This window comes from Harpia harpyja, chromosome 5 (assembly GCF_026419915.1).
Source record: "Harpia harpyja isolate bHarHar1 chromosome 5, bHarHar1 primary haplotype, whole genome shotgun sequence".
Classification (NCBI taxonomy): domain Eukaryota; kingdom Metazoa; phylum Chordata; class Aves; order Accipitriformes; family Accipitridae; genus Harpia; species Harpia harpyja.
Genome location: NC_068944.1, coordinates 12,047,024 through 12,072,959, shown reverse-complemented (window position 1 = coordinate 12,072,959; position 25,936 = coordinate 12,047,024). Strand labels below are relative to the sequence as shown.

Sequence of the window (25,936 nt, the reverse complement as noted above, 5' to 3'; positions counted from 1 at the left end):
TTTATCTCCTTTATAATGCTTGAAACATTAAGTTATTACTTCTTTTTAAGAAACCAGTAACATTATACCCAGCACATTCTTTGTAAAAGTAATCAGAGTTAAGGTCGTAGCAGTAAAAGTCACGTCTAGAAAATGTGCTTTCAGGACAGATTCATGAGTATTCACAGAAAAGACGGGGGATAAACAACAGACTTCCCAAGTGCTTTTTTTTTTTAATGGCTGGTTTTGCTGACATGCATCTTTCACAAACCTAGCTAGTCCTAACAAATTCTATTCATTCGCAGCAATTTCTTTGTTTCCTTTTTTAAGGAAGTTTGCTGCCAGTGCTAAAAATTAATCAGCCTTAGGTGGCTGTCAGCATCCCGCCTGCCATCCTCCCAGCCCTCATGTGCCAACAGCCCTGTTTCTCAGCATAGCCTCATCCTTCTCACAGGCCCCTTGCAACGCTCAGATTGCTCCCATTTTCATCATGAACGCGAAACTGCTCCACTTCGTATTCCTCCTCCAAAAACTCTCACGCTCAACATGCCACATCCACCCGCTCATCCCCAGTCTCCACCACCCTTAAGTTTGGAATGCTGACACCAGCTCAAGTTCAGAAGTGCACAGCAGCCGGGAAACGGGATGGCAGAGCAAAGCGGATCTGGGGGACGAGGCAGGAAAAGGGTCTAAGATAAACAGTGATTTGTGCAGTGGGAACCAAGTCTTAAGTCCCTTAAAGTAACTACGCAGAAGAAAAATTCAGTTACTTCACACACATGTGCAAACACATGTGCTTGGCCAACCTCCTCTTCTCCTTCTGCTTAGCATTGCCTCTCCGTAACCCCCCCCAACTACCATTATTTGCACTGTAATTTTTCCCAGGACCCCTCGTGATGGAGCAGGACCACACATGCTAGGCACTCAAACAAACACCAGGTATCTCCATATCCTGCTCCTACAGAGCTCTGCACACTCCCTGTCTCCTCCTTGTGCTGCTGAAGGATGACAGAGACCACCCGGCAGGCCGGTGCCACAGGAGATCAAACAAGATCTCAGTTAGACCGCGTTAACCCATCCCAGACAGCAATATCCAGTGACTCTGTACCGGGACACGACGACCGGGGGAGCTCCCGCTGCCACCTCAGCCTCGCCGCTCGTGACAAAAAGCATCACCAAGGGGCAATGATCCTTTTACTACCTTAACACAGATAACCGCAGATTCCTACCGTGGTTATTTCCAATGAAACAAAGAACAAAAACACCCACCTACAGAAAACCAGTGTCCCTAGGTACAGGGGAAGCTATGGCTCCTCCAAACACACGTTTTCTCCCGCCCTTAGTTCTGCATGGTCTTGTTACATTCCCCTTTCCTTTAAGGCTGTGTTCAGCTCCTCACACTCTGCGTTTTCCTCTCCTCCAGCTTTTGCCACAGCTGCTGCTCGCACCAGCTCTTCACTGCCTCTGCAGAGACCAATGCTGATGCCAGCCATGAAACGGCTGAGAGATCTTTACGAGTCAACCAGCTCATCTTGGCACAGCTCCGCTATCCCAAATGCAAGGTGTAACCCTGTGGGTGGAATTACACAAAGAGTAATTCTGGGTATCTGGTCTTCAATAAACTTCGCAGAGCTGCTGTAAGACTCCACGAGAAAACTCGTGAGTCACGCTAGTCAAAATCCACTGGACCCTAACAGCATGGAAGTAAAGTTGGGATGATTGTGTGAAGAGCACTTTTATTGCTCCTCCACAAAATTATTTTTCATGTATTTTTTCCCTATTCACATACCCCTATACCTATGTATTTTCTTTTTGAAAGATTACTGAGACAATTCAAATTGAAAACTTCATTTTGCATATTAGAATGAGAAACTGAGATTTCAGCCCTTCAAATACTGTTCTTTTCTCCAAAGTGTAAAATACACTGAACAAAGCAGAATAAACTGGGTTTGTAAGAACAACAAAAATCTGTTTCAAGTCTAGCATCTTCTTAGCTGTCAGACTCACACTTCTGAACATCTTGTCCTTTTTCTTAAATGTTGAAGAGAGTTTAGTTTAAGAGAGAGTGTGTCCTATTCCATCAGGACAACAGAGGACAGAGACTCTTGAGTGATGGTTTGGGGTTATTTTTTTTCCTGTGCAGAGGAAGCGCCAACTCGGAGGGCAGTGTTCCCGACCCTGCTGAGCCAGCAGGACTGCTGAAGGGTCCCTACATGCTGCAGAGTAACCTGCGCTGGTCTGCACAACGACTTGCAAGAGAAAGGACTCAAACCAGACTTCAAAATTCTTGATCCTGCCATTGCCCGGGGCTGCTCATCCTTCACTATGTCCATTACGTGCTCTCTCTCATCTTCTGGGAGCACAAAACTCACGCACAGATGAGCCACGTTAAGGGGATAACCATCTGTCCTCCTCTCCAGCCTGGTGATACAAGCCTTGACCCCTGGACACCAGTCCCAGAGCCTGCAGGAGGCTTGGACAAGCTTTTTGCAAGGGGAGAAGAGGACTTAAGGTTTAGAAGGGTAAGGAATTAGCCTGATTCCTTACACCTCAAGGACCCCATTTCCTTCCGTTTCCTCAGCCTGCCAAACTGGCCAGTCCCCAGCAGATTCCTCTTTAGCTAATATCTTCCTTTCCTCCTTCAAACCAGGTCGGCATTTCTCTTCTTAAATTTCATGTTCTCCCCCTTATTTTCTGTCAGAGCCAAGGAAAGGAAAACAGTTACGAGTCTCTCCACCGATCTTCTCCAGTGCTCCAAATCTAGCTAAAACGTTGCAGAAATCTTCACCTGCCATTTCATTGCATTTCACTTGGCAAGTACTGAAAAGCCAATAAATGTCACTAGGTTATCTCAAGCTGTGCACCAGAACAAGGTAGCGAAGACTGTGAAAGCCACAGCGTCTCCTGAGCTAGATAGCAGAAGATAAGAGTAATAGCTAAACGACTCCATCGTGGGTCTCATCTTTTTATGAAGACTCAGAGGGGACGCCCTTGTTTGCAATTCTGTGCCTAGCTCAGAGACGAACGTGTGGCCTGCAATATACAGGTGGCAGTTAACAGACTTTGTTATGCAGGGGTACACACGAAGACAGTTGGTTTGCAGGTTAGATCAGGACACACAGAAGTCATCAGTCTATTGCACAGACTGCACATCATATACATCATCGTGACTAAAACTGCCCTAGGTTCTGCACTGAAACAGTAGGAGACGTAACAGCAGACAATTCAGTAACAGGCATTTAAAATTCCGTGCTTAGCGGCCTGCAAAAATTTCACAGATTACCTTACAGCTTTCGCTCTGCTTTTCAGACTTTTAACAAACCAAGCCACCCCTTTACAATACCAAAGCTCCTTAGACATCCACTTCAGAGCATCAAAATCTGGGGGAAAAGGCTGCCCACAGTCTAGAAGACACTTTTGAGCTCCAGACACCTTCCTTTTAAGTGCATGAAACTTTAAAGTGAAATATTAGCAATCCTCGCCTTTTGCACTGCTTACTTTTGTAACACAAATACATGGCAACCTATAATCCCTAATCAACCTAGAAAATAAATGACTGATAAACCAATCTTCTTTTAACCCCATTAACAGATTCTGGCTTCAGTATCAACAGGGTAATTTGCTGTGACTATTTTTAATCCCAACTGCTAAACCATTAATCGCACAATTTCCACATACTATTCCACGTCCCTAAATTTACCCAAAGTTACCAACAAATTCACAACTCATTAAAGAGCAGATAAATAAATAACATTTGCAAATATACACCTCCTGGCACTGGAGAACTGAGAGACTCCGATTACTCAGTTGATCCCGTTAAAGCCATTACTTTCTAATTGGAAGGAGTCATTCAGAAGCAAAGCTGTGTGTCTGGCATGTCACTTGACACCTGGTAAGTACCATTCATGATAAGATGAACTCTCCAATATGCTTGCCACAACGAGAAGAAGTGGGTTATTTCATCATACGACTGATAGACACAGCGCGCTCTACTAAAATCTGTCCAAATTTAATGGGATTGGGGTTATCAACATAAATTGTCACATTTTCTCAAACTGGCACTAAAACATTCTCCAAGTATCATTATTAATGTCAATATAAATTATGCATTGAAGATCACAGCATTCATTACAGAGGTAAAATTTATCTGGGGGGGAAAGAAAAAAAGACAAACAGAGCAAATCTAATTAAAGTAAGTATTTCTAGATTTTGTACAGCTTTTCTCAGCCGTGATGAAAACACTTCTCTAAAAATAAGCATTCACAGAGTCATTAAAAACAAATACCAAGAAAGTATTGTGTCAATCAGCTAAAGGTATAGTTATACACAGGATGTTGCAAAGGGGCTGACGTGATAACGCACAAGACTGGTAGTTTATCCAAGGATGTATCAATGTGCTAGCACAACAATCTGCAAAGTAGACCCTTGGTTTCATGTAAGCAGCTACATACAGGAGGAAAAGCTGTATTTAGTGTTGGAAGGGTGGTGTTTAATGCTCCTTTCAACTTCTATAAATTACAATGTCAGCCATTCCTAATTGGTATACATTAGTATTCAAACACCACGTTGAAATTAGAAGCTTAGCAGTTTTTCGGTACGCTTATAGGCACTTCACACAAACACGTGAATAACCTTGTTGAAATATTTTTTCATTCCAAGGTTAAAAGAAATTACTTTAAGAGACAGATGGTGAGCAACTGGTACCTCACCAAGGAACACCACTGACTTTTGGAAGTTCTCACCCGACGCACAGTATGGGGCTAACTCCTATTTACTGCACGCCTTGGGACTTCCAAGTAGAGCCCCGTCCCCTGAAACCCTGCAGATATGGATAGCTAGGATGGCACAGGGGAAAGCAAGCCTTAAAAATACAACTCCCAGGGGCTCCAAATCCAAAGGGAAAATAAGAGACCTTATTTCCCTAATTGCATAGTTTAAGTCAATCCTTAAGCCACCCTATTCATGGTTTTATCATACTTGGCTGCCAATACTGGTACCAGCTCACCAATATAGGTGCCTCACAGTCTGCCACACGGGAAGCCAGAATGCATCCATTAAAACAGACAACTAAGCAACCTCTGTGCAACGACTGGAACATTGGGGGGGGGGAACTCTTCCCAAGCACATCCTCAACCATCAAAGGAGCAGCTCTAGTTTCAGCCAGCAGAGACCGTAACACCTCGCCCCGCGATCCTTTTACAACACACTGTGTCACTGGCTATTGTTCATAACTCTTCCTGCAAATCATTTCAACATTCAGAGCCCGGCTATTTCTTATGGAAATTATTTCAGAAGGGGGGGAAAAAAAATTGCTTACTCATGAACCTGGTATCATTATAACAATGAGGCAAAACAGCTAAAGACACAGTTAGATTGCACAATCCTAAATGCATCATTTATTGTACTAGATTTCAGAAAAAGAACATTCTGAAACACTAAAATAAATCAGACCATAAATGTGACTTGTTGTCAGCTCATACAATATGGGTTAAATGCTACCATATGGTGAGTGCACACACGTTACCCTTTTAAAAACAAAGAACATGGCTAATTTCTTTCCCAAATCTATTTTTAAATAAATAAACATGATTATTTTAAAACGAGGCTACAATTGTGACTAACACACCTCAATTTCCACCACTCACTCTCTCTCTCTTTACTGAGAACTAATGCCACTTCACTGCTCACCATCTTTTTAAAAAAGACAGGGAAAAATTACTATTAAAGTCAGCTTTATCCCTGTAATAAGACAACATGAGCATTTCCATGCAGTGTAAAAATAGTGACAAGCCAACTCACCGTTCTTCCTTCATTTTACCTGCCACAAAAGCCAAGCATGCGTGTGTGTGTGTGTGTGCAATATGTTAAAACTCACTGACATACGATCCGATTTTCAGCAAACACTCCCAACAGGACCTGCCCGATAGACTGAGCTCTCGTTTTCTCTGCACCCCCCCCAGTCATGTACTGAAACACAGTTTTGGTACGCTCCCAACCAAAAAGAAAAAAAAAAAAAAAGGACCAAAGCAAACATGTATGAAATACACTCAGGGTAGCTGGAGCGGATGCTGTTGGTTTGAAAATTGTCTGTCTAGCCTCTGTGCCGAGTATTTGTTTTTATCATTATACTATAAGTGAAACATGTCAGAAGTCTAAAAATAGCTACAATTTGTAATTATATATGCTTTGTAGTTTCTGTTTTACTTTGAAAAGAAGATTAAAAGCTAGATCGTTTTAGAAACTGGCCTTAAAGATTTGGGGAGCCACAAAATTATTCTACTTTGCAATTTGGAGTACACTGCTGGAAAACATTTCCTTTGGGACGTAAATATGACGGCCCCAACATGGAGAAGCAAGCTCCCAACGCCATGCAGCAAGATGGCGAGAAAGAAAAGGGAGAAGAGTAGACAAAAAAGTAATTTAGAGATTCTAAGAGTGCCCTGATTACGGATGTAATACTATAAGCTTTAATTAGGAGCTAAGTGCTGTGTGCTAAATTCATCCCCACACACAGCCCTGTAAATTCAGAGTCACTCTACTAAAGTTACCGTGGGTTTACGACGACTGAACCCACGACTGTACAACAGCAACGCCTGGCCTTTGGCTTCTGTAACAGCCCGTAATGAAATGTGGGTTTCACTGAACAAGTGTTAAGCTACGCAATACCCTGCTGATACGAACTAAATTCTTTTCCATAAGCAATCACTTTAATGAAAGGTTAGCAAAAATGGATTTTAAGTGGCCATCAGAACATAAGTGGTTTTGAATCCAGAGTAAAAACCCTCTGTTCCTCCGCGACATAAGACTTAAAACAGTTTAGACCAGTGTCTTCACTAACACCTGACTTTGTCACCATGTAAACAGCCACTGTCCCCGTGTCCCTGCAACAGGCACTATTTGCAGTGTTAGCTCACAACTCGGGAGCGGTAAACAAACAAATTATCTTGCAGCAGCCCAGTGCTACTGCTATAAAATACCTGCTAGAACTTATTAGGCAATAAATAGTTTGGCAGCAACTTAAGAGATGCAAGTATTGTCCATCCGCACACTAATTTAATCTCAGAACATATGCTTAATGCCTGGAGTCCGTTTGCATAAGAGCTGTTGCCGTAATAACAGTTTCAGGAACGCAAGGAGAAACTGCTAACATGAAGTGTGTTAACAACGCTGATGGGCCTCTGCAGATAACCAAGATGTAAACAACATCAAAAAACGAATAACCGACATTGAGTAATCATTGCATCAAAAAACCAGAGCTCATTGGCTTCAAATAGCAAAGCAGGTTCAGCAGATCAAGAGACCGAACATTTGCTGACTAACAGTTAGGTAATGAACGCAAACATTTGGAATGAAGTCATCATCCTAATGAAAGCCACGGCAATGTTAACTACCTGGACCATAATCCACTAGCATGTTTTAATGCGGGCTCACTAACTTAATATTTACTAGAATCGCTCCTGCTGGAAAAGGACAGAAAGTCTCATTTACTTTTAACACAGAAGTGACAATCAAGAAATACTGCTATTTGTTAAGTCTTTGTAACTCCCAAGTATTGTACTGATGACGCCCAGAGAGTTACCGTGCAGTTACGCTGGGTAACTGAAAAACAGAATTTTGCCTTCAGTGACTGAGTCAGAACAGCTTTATCCTAGCACTGAAGTGTATAAACATTTGCAGCATGTAAGATGTCTGCTTTGAAAAAGCAATGTTGCTCCAAGGTTCAAATATTTATATTGTAGATATCTAATCAAATAAATGTGACTTTTTTTTTTTCTGTTTTTTTGCCATGTGGTGATTAATTATCTGGATTAAGTGTATGGATACAGGAAAAAAAAAAAGAGAAAGAAAAAAATCACTGTAGTAAGTTTTAGCTGATTAATTGCTGATGCTGTTAAGGATTTCAGACGCACACACAGAAACTGCAATTCCACCCAGAGACACCCTCATGCAACTCCCAGTAGTCAATGGGAGTGGCAAGCATGCTTATTAGGGGACAGTGCTGGGCTCACAAGCAACAAGTCAATTTATAGGACGGTTGTACATGCTCTTACCCAACTGAGGAACATCACAGAGCTGTGAAAAACAGTAGTAGTCCATTTCCCCCCGCTGCGCAGAAATTTAATGCCCATTCAGGCTTAAAAGGTACGTATCTACAAATTCATACTTGTGTCTCAAAAACTTAAACAGGCACATTTTACTTGCAAAATTTGCAAGCTCGGACAAGTTGCTTCCTGCAAAACACAATCAGCTTTGTATTTCAGCTTTCTATTTTGATGACTTTAAGAAACAATACAGTCAAACCCAGCCTGAGTACACATATGCAGACTTCATCACTGGTCTCACAAAAGCTTATGCATTGGCTCATTTTGCATACTGTATGTAATCCCAGAGAAGTACTGGAAGTATTTGGCATGAATTTAAATCTTCACAGAAGTGAGATCTTTCAAAGTTGACAGGTTTTGGATCATACTAAATATAGATGCCCTCCATCAGATGGGACCTCAGCCTAAAACTCACCAGTTTAGGATCACAGATAACTATAGATAACTCTGTTGAAGTCACCTGCACATGAAGACCTTAAAAAAAATCCAAATAAATAGACTGCCCAAAGTTCGCAAGAGTTGGTAACTACATCATTCATCCGATGATACTCTTCCAGGCTGCCCTCCCTGGTACCAGCTACACAAGCATTCACAGCAAGCTGCATTTTAAAGGCTACTCATTTTTCAGTCAATTGAAGCCAACGTCCCTGCTTCTGAAGCAGATCTGTCAAGTGTTAAGACATAAACATCTTCCTTAGCCAAAATGAGGGACGGCTGCGCTTACGGGCAGTTCAACAGGCAGAGATTCGGAATGATGGCACAATCGTTTTCACCCCTTCAATGAGTACTTCTGTACTCATAATTGCTATTATTAAATCTTGGTAACAGCGTGATACTATGACCAACTATAAAAACATACAATGAACCCAATTTTTAAAGCAAAGACATTAGTCACTGTCACAGGAAAACTTTAATCTACAAAAGCTGAATGTCACTGCTGTTGCTCCATTCCAGCCAGCTATACTGTTATCGAGGTCACTTGCAAATAACAACAGGTAGCCTTTGCCTTAGTGATGCAAACTGTTTTCTATGATGCACAGAGAGGTAGTTGTTCACATCCATGGAGGGACCGTGTGCAGCTCTCGATGCATATTTTAGTCACATACAGCAATGCAGAAGGTCACGCTGAGCTTACATAGGAGCTGTGCTAACAAATACCACTCCTGTCTCTAAATGTGTTTTGGATCATTCCTTAAGACAATGTTATTCTCACTGATGTTTTTTCTCTTTTTTTCTTTTGTAAGCATTATCTTTGCATATTAAACTAACAGTTTAGAGCGGTGTTATAATGCCCTATTGTTCACACAGACCACATAGTACTTACCACTAACTAGATGTCTCTTCAAAATCACTCAGTTTTACAGGAACTAAAGGCTTGAAAACAAATCCCAGGCCAGAATTTTCAGAGATACCTAAAAAATATTTTACACCAGGAGCTAGTAAAGGTGCTGCGCACCATGCCAGTAACACAAAGCTCCGCACAAATCACTTTATTGTACAGAGCTCATTCAAGATGGCTATGACAGCTACTCTTGTGAAACTAAAGATGTCTCCTGGAATAACTGCACTGTAATACTAATTACACCACAGGTGCTCCTACACAGCTTCAGCTTCCAGTTTTACCAGGGGAGAAGCTCCAAAAACCACCGCAGCCCACCCCTCCTCACCGCCCGGCGGGACAAGATGGGGCGTGCAGAGCAGTGCACGACCAGGCCGGGCAGCCGTGGGTCTGCTGGGACAGAGCTGAAGGACACGCTGGCGGAAAACAAAGCGGCAGCGCTCACCGAGAGGCGACTCATCCCATGGCCATAGACAACACTACAGGAGCAAAACTCCCCCAGATACTCCCCGCCTTGGTAAAACCTTCGCTCCTATCACCACTACCCTTCCCTGGCGTTGCTCTCCCGCCAAAACACCCAACACCTCTTGCAACGCAGTTATTTTTGGCCCGTGAGCAGCAGCCAGCCTGAGGGGCAAGAGTTGGGATCCCTCCTGGAGGGTGCTCCCGGCACCCACTGCCACCCAGACCCGCCCGTGGGGCACATCCCCAGCACCACACACGCACCCATGCACGAGTACACACATGCACCTGCCTCAATGCAGCACCCCCCCCGCCCCTGCACACGTGCACACACACACTTGCACCCATGCGATTCCCACCCTGGCGTGCACACACATACCTGCCCCCCCCCCCCGCCCCCCCGCACCCGGCAGGACCTGCGGGCACACGCATCTGGCCCATGTGCAGCGATGCCACATACCCCATCCCGGCCCTGCATGTGTGCTTACACACACCCCCCCCGTCCCACTTGCAACAACACCCCTCCCGGCCCCACATGTACCTGCCCTGCATGCAATTGCATGGCCCCCCCAGCATGTACACACACACGCACACCCCCCTCGGCCCCATCCGCACACCCGCTGTGGGGTTGAGGGGGAGATGAAGGGGAAGCAGCTGCAGGTTGCTGCCCTCCCTCAGGGTCAGCATCCTCTTGCTTGGTCCCCTCCAGGACAAGCAGGGCCTTAATGCACTGCGGGAAAGCCATGGTCAAAAATCAAGACATGCACGCCACACGAAATAAAACTCTCAGCTATCAACTCACCCACACGCCACGCACAAGGAGGGGGGGCACAAAGGAAATCTGGCAGAAGAGCTTGAAAAACAGACCCCCCTCCCAATCAACCCATGTTATGCCATTCAGCTTCTGCTTAAAATTATGCTCGTTTTTTTGGGGGGGGGGGGGGGGAAGCCAACCAAATACACGGTTGCCAAGTCGAGTTAATGAAAAACCCTTTGGCTGTTAACTCATTTAGTGCAGCAAGCATGAAATAAAGTCCATGGCACGGGGCCAAAGCGCAGCGGCCCTTTGCCGGGCAGGCTTCTGGGACCTCTCCCCGACCGCCGAGGAGCCAGCCAGCTCACAATTTAGAAGAGCTGCGATTTTCCTCTAGAAATCGGTGAATCCGCCTCCAAGACAAAAAAAGAATAAAATTAAAAAAAAAAAAAAAAAAAAAGGGCGTACCGATGGCATCGCCAGGCCCGAGGAGATTTTTCATAAGGGCACTTTTGCATCCACTTTCAAAAAAAAAAAAACAAAAACCCAGCCCACCCCATCCAACCCCACCGCTGCGAGGGGAACTGCGAGGGGGCAGAAGCAACGCGGCCGGGCGGAGGAGGCGCGCAGCGCCGGGGCCGGCGGTCCCGCTCCCCGTCCCACCGCGCCGCGCCCCGACACCCCCGGGGCCGAGCGGAGCCGAGCGGGGCCGGGCGGTGGCGGGAGGCGGGCCCGTGGGCTGGGGCCGCCCCGGCGGGGCGGGGAACGCGGGCGTGGGCTCCGCGGCGCGTCCGTCCGTCCGTCCGGTCGTTCGTTCGGCCGGCCCACCCACCACCCCCCCCCCCCCCCGCCGGGTAAACTTCTCCGCTGGCAGGGAAAGAGTTCGGCTCTCCGGCCGGGGAGACGCTGCCGGCGGCCTGGGTGCGACGGGGGGGGGGGGGGAGGAAGAGGAGGAAGAGGAGGAGGAGGCGGCGAGAGAGTTGAGCCTCTCCCCAAAAAGGGACTTAGACCCCGCACCGCTCTCGGGCGGACCCCGAATTACCTATTTTTGTCACAGGTCGGATCCTAACGCACGTCGGCACAGCGTCTAATTTATGAACTCATCAGCCTAATTTCATTATTTAATCATGCGCCCAGCAATCGTGTTTCCTTAAGAAAGGACTGACCTATTTTTGGCTGGAGATAAACGATCATGTTAACAGATGTTAATCTTGTAATCTGTTTTTCCTGTAAGCACTTCGCATACCCGCGTTTCAGACATTAAAAAAAAAAAAAATCTTTCCCAAACGACCTGACGTCACGATTCAGTCCTTATTAAAAAAAAAAAAAAAAAGAAAAAAATCTCGCAATGGTTTCAAAGACATTAAATCTTTTTCACTTTATAAATGCTGATTTGTTCTGCCTCAACTCCCACAGGCTTTTATTTGCATTTCAAATTCCACAGGTTACACCAGTCGCCTTTTCAGAAAATGTAAACCAACAATAAGGCAGCAAATGGGGGGGGGAGGGGAACCCTGCATCTGGATTAAATAAAGACCAGAATTAATGTTTAGAAAGCAGTCCGAGCAAAATTATATTTGCACGCCCAGTGCCCGAGCGCCTCCGTATCTATAGGGGTAATGTAAAGGATAAGCTGTGGGCACACACAATGCGCATTCCCCAGAAGATCCCTGTCTGCTGCTGGGAGCTTATTAACGCTCCTAATAAATGGTGCTGACTCCAAACCGACACTTTTCGGCTTAAAACACAGGGTTTGTCTCCAGCAGTTAATTGCAGAGGTTAGCAGGTTTGAGGGGAAAAACAACGGCCGGCTGTCATGCTCCGCACGCCTCCCCACACGTACTGCCTCTTTTACACCCCACCTTGTTCCCTTATAGCAAAGTTTACCCAGCCAAACTTTCCTCAACTTGCCCAAGTACTTAATTCGCATTAGGATCGCGACTAGGCGCTATGCTAATTATCACCGAAGATAGTAGCGGGGGGAGGGAGGGAGGGACGAGGAGGAGGAAAGCTTTTATAGCACAAAATGTCTGGAACTGCATTATTTCTATTCTTCTTTTCTTTCTCTCTCTCCTTTCCCTCTCTCCCGTCGGTCGTCGTGTCGTCCCCGTCCCCCCCCCCTTCCTTTTTTTAACATATACATTAAACTCCCTGCCTCTCTCCCCACCCCACCCGCATCAAACGGGCTATTTTCCTCTTCTGGAAATAATCGCTACGGAGACATTGTCCTTCGAGCCCTCCTCGCTGTCTATATGTGAATAATTGTTTTCTCTGCCCGCCCACCCCCAACTTCCTTTGATAAACTGTGTACTTCTGTAACGGGGATCACGCAGCTATCCACTCGCAGCGGAGAGTAGCTAAAAAACGGGGGGGGGGGGGTGGAGAAGGGGACGGGGGGGGGGGACGGGGACACACACAACCGCACACCGGGCATTTCACGCACACGCTGAATCAATGCGATCGGGCGAGGGGATAAGAAAAATAAATAAATAAATAAATAAAAAGAACCACTTAATAATTTAAGTGGCTACGCGGGGCTCCAAGACCCATCACCCACCTTCATTAGCCGGAGCATTTTACTTTAAAGTGAGGTAATTTGTTCTTTGTTTCTTAATGGATTAATATCGCAGTCCGCCCCCCCCCTCCCCCCCGCCCGTGACGGAGCGTACAAAGCCAAAAGGCTCCCAAGAGCCCACAAGACCCCCCCCCAACCCCCGGCACCACCGCTGCAGTAAAACCGACCCCCCCCTCCTCCTCGTCCTCCTCACGAAACAGCGCAAAGTTACCATTTTGGAGCCGCTCCGATGACCGGGGGGACAGTTCCCGGTACGGAGGAAAGGGGGGGGGGGGCGCGCGAAGTTGTTGTGTTTTTTGGGTTTGGGTTGGTTGTTTTTTTTTTTCCCCTCAGGGGCGCAGCCCGAGGACCCCCGCCCGCGCCGCCCCTCACCTCCTCCGCTCCCCGGCGGCGGCAACGTTTGTGGAAGGGCGCGCCGAGCCGCCCGCCGCCCTGAAGGTGAAACCGCGCGCGCCGCATGCGAGCGGCGGCAACGGCAGCAACGGCAACGGCAGCGGCAGCAGCAACAGCGGCGGCGGCGAGCTGCACATGATCCGCCGAGCGGCTCCACTGGCGCGGGCGGGGGCGGCCCGCCGGCCCCCGCCGCGCCCCGCGCCCGCGCGCCGCCCCCGCCCGCCGCGCCCGCGCGCCGCGCCCGCGCCCGCCGCCGCCGCCCCGCCCGCCCCGCCGCCGCCACCGCCACCGCCGCCGCCGCCGCGCGTCCCCCCGGCGGCCGTAATGGTCTGGCCGGTACGGAGCGACTATTGTCTCCGCGGTGGAAAGTTGGGGCGCTGGGGGTGCCGCCGCCGCCCCCGGGGAGGGGGCGGGGGGGGCCGGGCACCGCGTTGTGCGGGCGCGGAGTCGCGCTTCTGCCCGCCGCCCCGGTTCCCACGTACCTCCGGCCGCGAAAGGTGCGGGCTGGAGTTGCCCCAGATGCATTTCTATTAGAAACTTTTTTTTTTTTTTGGGGGGGGGGGGGCGAATTCCACTGGTAAAATATTTATGGATCTATTGAAATGCGCAGAAACAACAACATTAAAGTCCTCAATCAAGATCAAAGAGGAATACTGTTCAACAGCCACGCTGGGGAAGTTGAAAGACCTCCGAACAAATCAATCTGCCATATGGCTTTTTAAAAAAAAAAAAACAAAACACAACCGACCAAAAAGCACCACCGCTCCGATGTCTGAAAAGTTCCAATTCTTGTTTTCCTGCGTGTTTGCGAAGCTCGGTTTAATCACGCCAAATATGTGTGCCATAGGCGAGGGGAGTATGTTTAGTCTATGGCTGGAAAGCCTAATTTAATCTGCTAAAGCTTGGTACTAGACATCAAGGGTGTGGAAGGTTTTTTTCTTTTTTTTTTTTTCCTCTTTCTTTCTTTGTCTCGTAACGTGCGATGACGTAGAATTGACACGGAGGACTTTTGACGAAGGGTCGGTGTTATCTCGACGCCCCGGGCCGGCAGACACCCCCGCGCCCACCCCCCCGGGGCACCCCTGCTCCGAGCACACCCACCCACCCCCCGGTCCCGGTCCCGGTGCCCCCCCCGCGCCTGCCTCCCTCCGGCTCCGTCTTTGCACTTCGGGACGTGAACTGCTCCGGCACCGCCGGCAAAGAGAAGAAAAAAAAATTGGGACCGGGAGGGTCTTGGGGGGGGGGGGGGGGTCGGCTTTAAATCCTGCCCTTTCCAGTGCTGATTACCAGAACCCTCGGAATAAAGGAAAGGGGCGGGGGTGGGGGGCAGCGAGCGAGAGGGAAAGTTGGTAATGAAGGATACACGAATCATAAAATGTAAGCTATGTGTGATTAATGATCTGCACTAATTTGAATAGCAGGCGTGTTAAAGGTCATTGACAATTGTTGCTGCTTTCAGCATGAATGCCTGAGTGGGATGTATTTGGGACAATCAAATTTGATTCCAATTCACAGAAAAAAAAAAAAAAATTTCGGACGTGTGGAGCAGCTGGTCAAAATACAGAGAGGACGCGCTGTAAAAAAATGCACTTTGCCTGTCCTTCAAAGGCCGCTTCGTTATGTTAGTACGTTTTTAAATGCCTCAATAGTAAATAATGTATCTGGAATGTCTGGATTTTGCTCCTTATGCATCAGCATCTTTCCTGCGCACTTTTTCAATCGCAGGCCAAATTGTGTTCCCCGTTACTCCAGACTCGCAGCGTTTTGTGGGAATTCCAAGTTCACTGATGCTGCCGGATTTACCTGCGAGCGGACCGGAGCAGATGTCACCTCTCTGAGCTTGAGGAATTCACCCCAGGCACACGCCTGTAACACAAGAGTGGAGATTCTCTAATCGCAGTTTATATAGTAGTTTAGCATTTCTTTACACAAAGAGTAAGAAATCCATTATAAATCAGCATTCCTGGGCAGTATTTAGAACTACAGTATTAAGCTAATAATTTCCATATGGTGAAAATTGACAAGTCAGAGCAATGAAAGGTGCATGAGACTTCCCAACTCCTCTACCTAAAAATGTGATTTTTTACAACCTACTCCTTTTCTCTCTCAGTCTGTATAGATTGTTTTCCTCAGACAGTAAAACATGAGAATACACAACATGGTGCTCGCTCTGTTACTTGATAGAGTAATGCTTAAAATGCTTAATGTTTTCTATATTTGCTTCCACAGGCCCCAGTCCTGGGCTCCTTGTTCCCATAAAAAATAGGATACTGAGGCTACGGGGGCGAAAGGACTGGCGAACCCATCTCAAGCTTAGTAAGTGAGGGGTATTCCACTTTAATGGAAAGGCAATTAAAAATTCAGAAGTTGCAGAGACTTTAAAAACAATCAAGCGGCATATTAATTTCACGGAAAGTCACTAGCAGAGTTCCTCTGTCCATGTAATTTTAAATAGGAGATTTTTCTCACATTTCTTCTGCTGAGTCCAGCGCTTCTGGGTTTTAAAAGCAAAATTGGAAGAGTGTAAGAACGTATAGGCTTAAAAGATATGCAAAATGTATTTACATAATATCGTCGACGTCGTTAGAAATTTCAGGTGGAGGAGATATTCTTAATTTTCAAATCGTTGGTAACATACCATTACATGGGTAATTAATCTGTTTGCAGACACTGTTTACCCGTTTTATCTTTGCCAGAAATCTTCCAGGAGATGTCCTCCCGTTTCAAATTCTTTAAATTACAGTATTTCGTATGAGAATGTCAGCGATATTAATGGCTCAATACGTGTTTTGCTATTTATAGACTCGCATGTATAATAATTCTGGCTAATGAAATACTTGGAGCAGGAAAACATTTATTTACTTTTGCTGTGGTCTAATAAATTATTTGTTCAGCATTTGGGACCAGGCTTTCTCAAGTTAAGGAAAATGGCATTTTGATGAAAATCTGTGCGATGACTTGTCTGCATAACTTAGCCTTAGGAATGATTGGTGGAAGTTTAGATAAGAAAAGGTTCCCGAGAAACACCGTGGTAGAATAGCAGGCAAAAAAGGCCGTCTCTCTAAAAGAAAAGCTGAAAGCATATATAAATACTTCAAGGCAGGCGAACAAGTCAAGTTTGGATTACGTTTTATGTATACGTGTGTGCGTGTATACATGTCACATGCGCAGATACATGGAGTGAAATGTAATCTAGAGGAGTCAGTTGCTGTAGCTTTCGCTGTGTGCTTGCTCACTCAGCTTTTGTGCCGATGAATATTTTCCATTGTTACAAATGTATCTGAAATTTAGAGAATGTATCTAAATAATGCTAATCCACGCTGGTTTAAGGCTCTTGATTTTTTTAAGAAATCTGTCTCTCCAGCTCAAGACTCAGACTAGCATTTTCCTTGGGGTCTCCCGTCACATCTGTCTCTCAACGATTAGCTTTATAGTTAGTTCTGTTCTGCCGATAAAACAATATATATCTATTTTAATCTAAACCAGAGATTTCGCTTTCAAACTGCGCTTGGGTCAGAAAAAAAGAGCGTGCAAAGTCTGACGACAGATAATCTTGTATTAGTCTTTACATTCTAAACCAGACTTTTTCTTGGTGTATTTGGAAATACAAAGAGCATGTGCAGAAGTTACAAACCGGAAGGCACAGGCGGCTCTAATACCCATGTACATCTGCAGATCACTGCACAGAAACATTCCCAGTGATGCTTTTTAACAAGAAACTAACATTTCTGACTCCAATTAAAATGGGCCATTCTAACACTGCTGTGCTTTCAGAGTTTATGTGGGTGGCACAAACTTCACTCTGAAACAAAATGGTTTCAATCAATAACAAGCGTATACTCTTGGATAAAATACATCGACTTCTCACGTACACCACAAAAATCCTTCTCTCTTCTTTCATCGTGCCTCAGTGGCTGCGCGGTGTCAGGCTGCTTCCGAAGTTTGTACTACGAAAACGCACCATGACCCAGCAAAGTTTTGCACGCCGGTGTACTTTGGGTCTGCACGGATTGAGGTCAAGCTCTTGCGTCCCATTAATTTAGTCAGGCATAAATCTAGCAAACGGATTTGAAAATAATTTTCCATTCGGAGAGCCGCACGTATTTCGGGATCTGAAGAATCTATTAACATGTAACCACGATAAGCCACTTGGGCATATCTGATGACAAATTGTATGGGGTGTCAGGATGTGGTCACATCCTCTTTAGCTTCTACTCATACAAGTTGTCCCCTTGCTATTAAAGGAATTGCTTTAATGATAAAAGATGATCAGTGTTTGTCTCCATCATCTCATTTATGACATGTAATGAGCTTTTCCTTATGGCAGAAATAATGCGGAGACCTTTCTTGAAGAATCAACATTTTTAACTCTAACGTCTTTCATACTTGCCCCTACCATCAACACAGTTGCTAGGATATAGCCTGATTTTGATTTTTGTGCTTTGATCCTCTCAAACCCACTTTTTTTTTACATCGAGTTATTCAACATCGCTTTTACAGTGACACTGAAGAAGAGAGCAGGAAAAGTTAATACTGCAAAGTAAGTACAGCCTCAGTGTACATGGTTATTTTAGGTTCATGCTAAATGCTGTATATAGTACCAACTTTTCCAGCCCTGGCAGTCACATTTTCTCACCCATATGTAATTTTATAAACTACATCACGGCTTCACAGCAGGTAGGGAGCCCACAAACCTGTTCTTAATTTCAGCTTAACTGAAAGAATCTCAGCAGCAGCTGGTTTCAGAATAGCTGATACAGACTTCCACAGATGTGGCCCATAATAGGTTCAGAAATAAAAAAAGAACTAGGCCACAACGTAGAATTAATTTCAGGGAAGACAAATTCAATAAGGATGCCACTTTTAAGAGTTTTGCGGGGGTTTTTTTAAGAGATCTTTGGGAGGGGATATTTCTGTGGCCTGGCTTTTTTTTTTATGCTGCCTACCGATCGTAATACTGCAGTACACCGATTTTCTGGCAGGCTGGACCTGGCTGTTAGTGGGCTGCGCTCTCTCAAAGCAAAGAAACGGGCTATTTCTGAGTTTGTGTCGCCTCCCTTCCCCTCCCCCTCGCCCTTCTTATGTTCCTCCAAGCATAACTGATAGTACTGGAGTGCTTGTGCGCTTTTCTAACTGGACCAGACAAAGAGGTACAATAGCTAAAAATGACCTCTGATGATACAGCGAATGCGCCGCTTGATAAAACTGGGGAAACTGGTTGCTAGCTGTAAAACGACCTGTTATTCGGTGACGTTTCACAAACCTGAAATAAAGGAATACAGAAAAAATAGTTTCACAAATGTTAATTTCTGGAGTTTAGTAAGGGGAAGGCTTTAGGTGATTTCTGTAACGGCATGGCAAATACATCGATGTACTATCTTCTGCTGAGTAAAAAATGCCTCAAAAGTAAAAGTGGAACAAAACAGTCACTTGTTCTCGCTAACAAAATTTCCCTTGACGTTCTGTGCAGTGGCCTAAGTGTTTGAATAATCTTGGTTGATATGGTCTTTCAGCTCAGGCATGCGAGGAAAAAGGAACTTCAAAAAGAGAATATTTTACCTGATGTGTACTATTTTAAGGCTTCAGTAATTAGAGAACTGCAAAGGTCAAAATAGCCATCAATATCACGAGCAACAGAGTAGAAGTAACATGTTTAAGAGGAAGTTAGTTGGTTGGCTGTAGCATAATATGCTGTAAGCACTAGGATGCGGATCTGCAATGATGAGCAGCAGAAGAAACAGCGTCAGATATTTATTTTGCTGAAAGCGCATGAGAACTTGCAAATAAGAAATAGAGATGCTTTCAGGTCTAAATCCCAGATTTTATTACCTCACTGCAGGGGATGCTGCAACCTATACTGAGGTCCATCCACACAGATCCATTCACAGGCTGGAGAAAAAGTTTGCCAGTGCTTTCTAACCTTTCAGTGAGCCAGACAAAAACTCAGGATTCAGAAGCTCCCAAGCCTTTTTTCCACCTTCTGGATCCCATTCGAATCAGAAATGTGTGGCATTAGCCTATTTTTAGCATACTACTGCTCACCTCTTAAGGTCAAATCATGAGATACTAGATTAGGGTGGGTAGCAAAGATGTTGCTGTGTATCTGCTACTCCTAAAACTGTGCATTCCAGCCTGTATTTCTCAACTAGCATAAATTAAAAATGAGTAAATAAGTACAATGATTACGTCTGAGGATGCAGTAGTTTGCAACAGTGTAAGTCATAATAAAGATGTAAAATTTGGGGGGAAATTATTTTGAGAATGGGAACTCTTCCAAAACCTTCCCGCTATTTCTTTCATTGCTGATAGCCCATTTTTCTTCCCTGCACAATTTTATGCCAAATTGGCTACTTTTCTAATTTCCCCATAAATCACGCAAAATTCGTGACTCCTTTTTCCACATTTGGATCCACAAATCAACTGAGTGAACTTGTTCTGCTGAGAGAAAAAGGCTGAAACAAACACCCAGGATCATTAGCATTAAATTATCAGCAGAAAATGATCCTAACTTTTGACAAAAAATTGCAGGCGGCTGCTGGTTTGTTGCTGCCATTGGGTTTGAAACACAGAAGTGAGTTAGGGAAATCGGTCCGCTACAGACTTTGCAAGGCATTTGCCTTTTTCCCCTGTTAAACTCCAAAGCTAATAAACCCGGAGCATTCAGTAACAAGTGAGGCACTCATGTCAACAAAGGCCTTACTTAGAGACGGCGAGGTTTTGAGAAACTTCTGTGGCGAGGATTTGAAGATATTTTAGTCATATGCAGTGTACTTTGAACGTGCACTTTTGCTTCTCTGTTTCCTACAGTATAATCCCCTTTGCTTTTCCCCCCCTGTGTTTTAAAACGAGCACAGAAAAGGCCGAGTGTTAAACTACACTATTCAATTGTCTGGTAAGTTACACAAATTCTGTTCAAATCAGAACAAACTTTCAAGCAGACAGAAAGGGGTATTTGGATTTCTATTTTATCCCGGAAACCCTGCTGAACACCCGTGCGGCGGGGAATATAGCCATATCAGACCAACAAAAGGCTCCTAATGTAGTGAAGACCTCCTCCCCCCTCCTCGCCGAGGAAGCCGGCTGGGATAGCTTTTGCTATCGGGATTGTTTGCAGAATAACCAAACTAAAGCAGCTCCCTACGTGGGTGCCTTGTTCAGGAATAAGCAGCACTCCTATTCTAAAACACCTCGCTTCCTAAAGAGACAAACGGGCTATTTGGGAGATATTTCTTCATTTTGAATGTTCTTGTGGAGCAGTACCTCATCTGGTTTTTTCCCTTCTATTTACATTTTCATTTGCTTCTCTGACAAAAGCAGAGATGTACTCACTCAATAAAGCAGTTATCACATACGCCAGCAACTCTTAGATTCCTTCTGCTCTGCAAAGGATTCCCAAGTACTGGTTTTATTGCAAAGGATCCCATTAATATCAATGGTGCAAGCATCCTGTTCGCTCCTAGGGGGTTTATATAATAAAAGGGTTACGCTTAATAAAGTCAAATGCGGTAGATCTGCTCTTCACATCGCTAGTACGACAATGTTCTCGTAATACAAGATGTACTACTAGTCATACTTTTATTGCTAGGAAGTGTTGCTGTGTAATATCCCACATATTTTCCCTAAGACATTAGAACATTTCATGCCAAATCCCTCTATCAACTAAGGAGTCCAGGATCCTATTTATTTTGGTGGAACTTGGGGTAATAAAAATAATACATGGCAACATAAGTGTGGTGACAACGCTGCCAAAAACGCCCGCAGAATGCCACTGTCGGTACTGTCCAAGCCAGTGTTTTGTCTCTCCAGAAAAGAAGGATGCATACAAGTGTGTACTGGCAACTCCATTTGGTGTGCCTGCGTAGTCACTGAAGCTACAGTTTCTGTTTGTTTGTTTGTTTTACAGAATTAAAGGGACTTGGGTTCACCATTTGGTGCTTAACTCCCCGAAGGCTCCGCTAGGTAGGACTGACCTAACACGTGCATCGGTACTTCTGTAGTCCGTAAGACAGCATAAGGCATAAATGGGAAGGAGGGGACAAGGGACTGTGAGGGGAGGCCGGCAGCCCTCTGGCAGCTCTCTCTCGCCAGGTAACCCCAACCACCGTTTTGGTGGTCCCAGTGCCGAGTCCGTGCGAGGTCAGCGACTGGAAGCTGGTGTTGAACAGCTGAACGTGAACCCATGGTCCCCGCAGCTGTAAGAACCAGAGATGGGCGGCTGGTGAGATCTCGGCCGGGAGGTGGGGAGTTGCTCTGCCGCAGGACCCGGGACAAAGCTGGCTGGTTTTGCAGACCCCTGCCCACCGCCTGGCTCAACATCTGCTCCTGAAGCCTGCTCGGCTCCCACCTCTGCCCCTTGGAGGAGGCAACGTGGCAGAGCATGAGCAGTACCTCAGCACACTCCTCGTTCATTAACAAGTGCTTCTGCAAGGAGTATATAGCTACATTAGCTTTACTTTCAAGAGTTTTCTACTCTGAGTCCACACCACTCTGCTGTAGAGCAGGCATAGTAGCCATAATCTGGTTATAAAAAAAGTGCCGGTGAATGGGATATTGGCATGAATGACCTCGTTTTTCACTTGCTCACTAGAACATTTTTAAAAGGAAGTATTTGCTTGGTTGGTAGCCAAGTGTTTTCTCTTTGACTACCAAATGAGTTTAGTCCGTATTAAGGGTAAAATTTTATCCAAAGTTCACTGGTGATTTCCAGACCCTCTAAGATTTGCACGCGAGAGACTGACAGCAACATTCTTATTTAATCATTTCCCACCATATTTCAAAAAAATGTGGTTTTCCAGATCCTCCTGACTTCCAAATGCAAAGTGGAAAATATCCAAAAAAGGCATTACTTCATCTAATGCTGTTTATTTAGCACACATACAATCCTACTGCCCTTCTGCTCTATCAAAAGCAAGGGGATGTGTGACTAGTTTATATAACCTAAAGTTTCTGCTTATCTGGACTCGCCTAAGTGCATTCAGCAGCTTCCTCAGATGTACAGTTAATGGGAAATTCCGTGAGTTCTACACTTAAACTTAATCAGAGATATGAATAGAAGAATGTAACCATCAAAGCTATTGTAGAGTCCTTCACTCCCTGACCTTTGGGCCCATAAACCCATGAATGAGTTACATTCATCCACATACTTGCACATTTTTTTCATCAGTAGCGCAAAATGGGTTTAGAACTCCAAGTACTAATCTAAGTTGAATTTCACGCAAGCTCTTCACGAGTAGATACTCAGTCTTTACTGAGGGTTTGTAAGACTTGACCTCTTTTCGCCTCACATAGTTTGGGTCCCAGCGCAGGGCCAGGCCCGCTTGAAGAACCCGCTGCCGAGCGGATGAACGAGGAGAGAGGAAGGACCTTACCGCCCAGCAGAGCTGACGTGCCTGATTTGGATCCCAGGCAATTACTGGCTGCATCTGCGCCTACCTGCCCGCGGTACGGCATGCCCCACGTTCCCCTCTCCCCGGGCATCCATCGCCTGCCGCAGCGTGGGATGCAGGAATAGCGCATCTCTCCCCTGCTCGCAAGGTGCTGTGCTGGGTCTGACCCCCTGTTGCAGCCGTATATAGTGGGGTTGCGGGGGGACGCTTCACTCGCTCGCTGCATAAGCCAGTTTTTCTCTCAGAGCCTCATTTTTTGTAGCTGCAAAATGGGTCAGTGCTTTCAGAGAGCTGCGCTCACTACTGCTGTAATGAAATACTCGGAGACCTTTTCTGACCCCGGCAGAGCAAACCGTGGCACAAGTTATGCACGGTACATGTGCTTGGAATTGTGTTTTGGCATTTTTACCTAACACAGTGCGTAGCGAGGGTTATATCTATTCAGCAATCTCTGCTGAAGCGTTTTTGCACCTTCCTTGAGTTGGCTGTGCAATCAGAGAGAGGCTGTCACACAGCTAAAAGAGAATAGACTTTGAATAGAAAGTCTGTCCCAAAGACAAGCCAGAGAAAAAAACAGGGTCTAATGGCAAACCAGTATGGGTTAATTCGGTTTCTCTCAGTACTCCAAGGTGGTAGATGTAGAAAGCGTAAGCTGAGAAGTGCCCACTCAGATAAAGCCCTTTAGGATAAAAATAGCCCTGTCAGTACAAACCGAATAGGAACCAAAAGATTCAATGGACCGATTGAATTATACTTTGGGGCTCTTTCAGTGAAAAGTTAAACTTTTGTTTGTGTTCAGATTTGCGAAGCGAATAAACAGCACCTGAAAGTAAAGAAGAAGAAAAAAAAGATATTCCTCAGGCCTGATTGATACAATTTAATTTTGTTGTTTAAAGAAAAGAAGAGTACCATCCAGACACACCTGTGTGCCAAGTTTCGACCTGATGCAATTTGATACAGGTGAGATATTAAACCCCGAAGACCCAGTTAACAATGGAAACAGTGACAGACTGTTAACATTAGTCAGGGGTAGTGGCTGCCATTATAATAGTAAGTTATATGTTTTTCACAGCATAGTGGGACAGCTGATAAACCCTGAACCTGCCTGCTGGCTGCCTTCAATTTGCCTGTAGTTTGTTTAGGCAGCGTGACTCTAGGAGTGACCTTGTGTTTACTCATTAATTCTGCGAGTCACTTCATGGGGAATTAGAGCAGTAAAGAGACTAGGATATTTTTAATATCAAGAGCATTTTGCCTCATTTCTTCATTGTCTTTGTAATTTAAATATCCTGTTGTGTAAGCCTAAAGGCAGGAAGTGAGCTATACAAACCCTTACAATAACAGTATTAGGTTGCAGATAAGCCCATGTGCTCAGTGGTGTCGGGTATTTTTTTTTTCCCGGGGTAATATAAATTTTGCAAATGCTAGCAGAGATTATGTTTTTTCTTAGGTACGCATTTAAAATCTTTCAAAATAAGCTTTGTCTGTTATGCACAAAAAAATACTCTCCCGATAACAAGAAATGACTTTGGCCCGTAATGCCAGGCTTTAATTATTTAGCTTCACACTGTATTTGTGTTTCTGCTGTGAAACCCAAACCTTTTCAGCAGGCAGAGATGTGGTGGTGGGGTAGGTGCCTACCTATCCTCTCTTTCATTCTTCTCCCTCCAACTCAGCACTGTTTTAATGCAAATCAAACCCTTGGTGCGTACATAGCTAGCACAGATATCCTTACACTTCATGCACCTGGCAGTCAGCTTTCCTGCTGAGGCTGCTGCTGAACTGGATCGTTTCCTCTCGTGGCGATTACACTTGGCTCTCTGCAATAAAAGACAACAAGAACTTCTTTACAGGTGATAAACACGAGCTTTTTTTCTATATACCTGGATTTATGGGCCTAAAGAAGAAAGTTCTCTTAATGGTAATATTTAGAATTTCTCAAATGAATCAAATCATTTTTTGCAAGCCAGACACATAACTAGCATTTCAAACCATAAGCAATCCGTGTAACCTACCAGTGCTGCATTTAACAGAAGTGGGACATGAGTTCTGAATCTATTCTCCTTTCATAAGATTATAATCCCGACTGTCCTGTTCTCACTGAAGTCAGAGGCAGCGTTATTGGCGAGTGGCTCATGAGCAGTAGGCTTGCGTGCTTGCATACCTGATCCGGAATGACCCACGGTGACTATCTATAGGTGATAATCTTGAACATGACAAAACGTTTGGTCTTCACGTGTATTTGCACAAGTACATTTGCACCCACATGGCACATACCCGTCTGTATCACATGCGCGCCATTACGCGTAATGAGGTTATTATATTTGTGTATATGCACAGTGTGAAAAAGAAAAATTGCCCGACACTGTACCTTTATAAGCCTGTCTTCACAGACAGCTAAATTTTATCGGAATTTAGCCATTTCTGCTGTCATTTGCATGCAGTGTCTGATTCAGGCTCAAATTCGACTGAAAATTTCAGCCAAAGCTATTTAGCTGCTTCTGAGAGTGAGGTTAGCAGAAACCAGGTTGTTTTGCCCATCATTAAACATTCTGGATATTCTCTGGGAATTGTTCTAGCACCTCCATAATTTGAAGCCAGAGTCTGAAAAATCTGAGGAGGCTCCCTGTGCTAGGGCTTTGCCTTTTGCTATTCTCGTTATACATTTGGCTGTGTTATAAGTCTGTGAAAAATCACAGTTTGCACATGCTCCATCACTACCTCTTCAACTGGAGTCGCTAAATTCTAAGAAGATTCTGCGGTAACTGAGGATGCTCAGGTTTCTCACAGCTGGTAGCGCCGACTGAACCACATATGCCACGTCCTCAGTTATAGACTAGTGTCCTCACTATTCCATGCTAAAATATATTATTCCAGGATAGACTACAGGGGCAAAGCCAAAATTTCACTATACGAAGAACTCAGAGCAGTAAGGTTGGGATGAGT

The 25,936-nt window shown here is 45.1% G+C and overlaps 1 protein-coding gene across 3 annotated transcripts in view; it reads right to left on the bottom strand.

The window, feature by feature from the left end:
• ZNF516 (zinc finger protein 516) overlaps nt 1-13,768 on the bottom strand; it is a 105,612-nt gene extending 91,844 nt beyond the window's left edge. Inside the window, exon 1 of one of the 3 annotated variants that reach the window (XM_052787423.1) lies at nt 13,584-13,768. The gene's annotated coding sequence lies outside the window, so the exon portion shown is untranslated. Of the gene's footprint in view, nt 1-13,422; nt 13,444-13,583 lie in introns of those variants that run through there. The other 2 variants (XM_052787425.1, XM_052787424.1) reach the window with 2 other exon arrangements.
• Nucleotides 13,769-25,936: the final 12,168 nt, after the last annotated feature.